This window comes from Palaemon carinicauda, chromosome 38 (assembly GCF_036898095.1).
Source record: "Palaemon carinicauda isolate YSFRI2023 chromosome 38, ASM3689809v2, whole genome shotgun sequence".
NCBI classification, from domain to species: Eukaryota; Metazoa; Arthropoda; class Malacostraca; order Decapoda; family Palaemonidae; genus Palaemon; species Palaemon carinicauda.
In genome coordinates, this window is record NC_090762.1 from 5,129,713 (window position 1) to 5,133,881 (window position 4,169).

At 36.7% G+C, this 4,169-nt stretch overlaps 1 long non-coding RNA gene across 2 annotated transcripts in view; it reads left to right on the plus strand.

The window, feature by feature from the left end:
- Positions 1-4,169, plus strand: part of LOC137630078 (uncharacterized) — a 41,236-nt gene that overhangs the window by 17,893 nt on the left and 19,174 nt on the right. The gene's annotated exons all lie outside the window — the stretch shown is intronic.

The window sequence follows — 4,169 nt, forward strand, 5'->3', positions numbered from 1 at the left end:
TGTATACTGTATATATATATATATATATATATATATATATATATATATATATACATATATATATATATATACATATATATATATATATATATATATATATGTATATATATATATGTATAAATATATATCACTAGCACTCTTGATTTTAATCAAAGTAAATATCAACCGCAATAACATTTGATATCGAATTCTACCTTAGGAATGTATATCCACTTAAAATTCATTTATGACAACAGTTTCTGGCTGGGCAGAGATTCGAACTTGTCATATACTTACATCTCTCTTGATAGCCCGATTGGTAGAGTCCTCGCAGGCATGGTCTCGGCTAAGAGGCATAGGTTTGAATCTCTGCCCAGCTAGATGCTGTTATAAATGTATTTCCAGTGGACATACATTCCCAAGGTAGAATTCGATAATAAATACCACTGTAGTTGGTGTGTGTGTGTGCGTGCTTTGAGGCATATCTGGAGGTATTTTTGGGAAAGTTAGGAGATCCACCTCCCCCCCCCCCCGTTTTTGATTCCTTAAGAATCTGGCACCCTTTTTCTGCTAGAAGAAATAGCGGGCGGTAAGTTGGGAGCTATCCATAGGCCTTCCAAATTGTAATGGAGTGCTGTACCACTTAGCCACGGGTCCTTGTTGAAACTTGTTATCAGTTTTCTCGGAATAGGAAGTTCGTCTTTTACGAAACGGAAGTTTACCATCAAATAAAACTACAAGTTCTGTGAATGGTATCTCATTGACAGGAAATCATTAGTCATTATATAGGTCTGTTGAACATTTAGATTTAGTTTAGATTTTATTTCAATTTCAGCTCCAAAATTGAAATCTCCATTTAGTTCGTGGAGAAACAGCTCGCAATTGCCTAGTTTCGATCGTAAAAAATCTAGTCTCAATCTCTGGGATAACAATATTAACATTATACCAAACAACAATCATTAGAAACTTGCATCAGTTATTTAGAGGTATGGTGTTTTTATTAGCAAGTTGGGCCATAGTGGAGCAGGAAATAAGTCAACCAATCAAACAAGCAGATAGTTCAACTTCTTGTATTGTTTAGTGTAAGAGAGGGTTTGCCTCATCTCACTGAGGCTGAAGCGACCGAAAACCAGGTTGAGGTCGGTGCAATCAAGTTGGGATGTGTTGACTTTTATACCTTGTGAATAATCATTGGCAAAAGTTTGACAATCTTTGCCGTTAATTAGTGAATAGCCTTTGGAAATAGTGTGAAGAGTTATGCAGGTATCAAGTAAATAATATGTTCTGGCACTTAATGTGAAAACATCTATAGCTCTTTTATTAATGAAACTACGGAATTTTGTGATGTCCAATTACGATGTTGTGTGTCCAATTGCGGATTCAGTTGGCGTTGAGTTTTTCATTTTAATGTATTATTGCTAAAAGAAACGAATGGGTGATAGTGCCAATAATATTTTCTTCCTTTATCGCTATTGAGTCCGAATGGCTCGTCACTTCAAGAATATCATCTTCCACCTTGCTTCTCTGTGTATCTAATTCAGTGGGTTTCGAACTTGGTGATCGTGCTCTTGTGTGTGGGTGTGTAATTTTTTATTTATATAGTTATGGAGAAGATATTTCTTAGCGTCCTTTTCTGAAAAATTCTTTGTGCCACTGTTAACCTAAGCAGATAGTTATGTACTTGGTAGCTCCCGTGTCGCACGTAAGATAAGACAGCCAAGGAACGAAAGAACCGGGTAGTTGACCGACTGTGATGAATTACAGTACAGCGGGATGGAGGAGGAATTAAAACCAATTACATACCAATTTATTGTAGAGGGACACTCAGACTCAGTATAGAGCATGCCTTTGCCTCGTCAAGCATCCTTATTCTGCTCTTAACTCCACTGTGTACCTGTGCTTCGGTGTATTTTCTCTAAATTCCAATGGATTTGTCTTTGGGGCATATCCCACATGTCCCACCAAGTTTTCGTCGAAATTGGTGCTGTAGTTTTTTGCGTAATGTTGTTCATAAACAAAAAAATAAGCTTAACAAAACATTTGCCCTTAACTTTACTTTGAGATTATTTTCAAAGCACTGCTGCGTAACTTTACTTACTTCCTTTACTTTGATGGCTGCTTTTCCGGTCCCATACAGCAGGGGAACCCCACTCTCTACATGACCCCCACAGTCATTTTACCTTGTTCGTCCACAGTATTTATCTTTTCAAGTCACATATTGTTCATTTACTGTTAAATCGCCACTGTCAAAAGACTCATGAAATAAGAAAGTCTTCAGTTTCCTCTAGAAAAGCCTTGATGTCTTCAATCATTCGAATGTTTCGTGGGAGCTTATTATATAGTCTCGGGGCCGCATATTTAAAGGCTCTGGAGCCTAAAGTAGACATAAATCTAGGTCCCAACAGTTTGAAGCCATCTGTAACTATTCTCGTGTCGACACGATTTTGTTGGCTGCGCAATATGTAGCAATTCTCTCAAGTATTTTGGACGCCCGGTTCTGATAACTTGGTGGGTTATTGTACATATTTTAAATTCAATTCTTGCTTTAATTGGCAGCTGGTGTAAATCAAATTAGTGTAGGGGTGATCCTTTTCTCTAGGTGGGGACACCTTTCATCAGTCCTTGCTCCTCTGTTTATTATGTTTTGTAATTTCTTAAGTTGGACTTTTGGTAAATTATAGTACTTTTGGTGTACTTTATCCAAAATCGGTGCCGTAGTTTTTGGGTAAAGTTGCTCACAAATAAATAAATTAACCAAGAATCAGTGATAAATAAATGCCCTTCGCAAAATTTTCAACAGTAAATATTTACTTGGAAAGGCAATATTATCATGCCTTGGATTTAATTCCTAAAACACGGCCGTAGTTATACGTATGGGATTATTCATATATCATAACCCAATCATCAGAGAATTCTCCCCTCCCCCCAAAAAAAGTTTATCTCTGCACAGTCTGTCTGCTGATTCCCTCTAAATTTCGACGGAGAAGGTGCTGCTACTTCATCTCTCCAATATCCAAGGACCCTTGAGGAATCCTTTGGCCCAGCCCCAAATTAGATTGCAATACCACGAGAGTTGAATTAGAGGAAGTTTGATAACGTTAAGATAGAGGTCCTGAGACGTTTGCCAATATTCCCAACTGGAGTCGTGATTCCAAACTGCTCCCTTTAAAAGAAATCTCGCGAATAAAAGATCTCCTTTCGAGATTCGGCCTCTCGGCGTTTGCGGTTTAATCTCTCGCAGATCCTGATACCTGTGTTTGTTCATGCAATGTTAAAACGCACGGGCGAGCTCATTCCTGGGCATTCCCGTGGAAACGTGGATTGAATGTGCGAGTTTGGTATCATACGCGTAAGGTTGTATTTCCTTCATCGCGGAAAGGATAGCTGGGTTGTTTAAAGTTTTATTATTTTTTTTTTGCTTGTATACAGAGGTGTTTCTCTTAAAACATGCAAAGTTCAAACATTTCCTTACATGTTCTAATGATTGACGAAACAAGGAAGAAATTAAGTAAATTCGTAAAAAATAACATATTTCCATTCAGTATTCATCATACATTCTCTCTTATATTTTTTAAATGTTGATATTCTGTTATTTTATCATATCCACCATAATGCTAGAACAGGACTTTATTGTCTCGATAATTTCATGTTCAATGAATTAAAAAACTTTCCAGTCTCTTCCAATTTTGTACAAGACCAAAAACTACTATCTCTCTTCCAATTTTGTACAAGACCAAAACTACTATCCAGGAACTCAGCTCATCGTTCACTGTGACTTCCATTATATTTATCTTTCCTCCTTCATTTTTCTTCATCATTTTAGCATTTCGTTCTATATAAGTTCTTGAAGTAATCTGTATAAACAGCAGTTGACGCTTAAACTTGTTTAAGAATAAGTTGACTTATCGTAGACGGGTGGGTGTTATATTTACATTGACAAAGTTGCCCAGGAGGTCGACGAAAGGAAATTTAAGCCAATGTTTTGTAGTGTTGTGATAAGAAAAAACGTTAATGAAGCGTGGAATGGTTGATGTTGACAGATTGTAGAGGTTTTGAATGAAGACATTTAATAGAGTCTACAAAAATGTTTTCAAAATGAGAAGATAGATTATGGATGCGAACGATAGTAAGGTTATAAGGGATATTGTAAACATGGAAGATAAAGCAATGAATGTTTGTTTTATATTTTA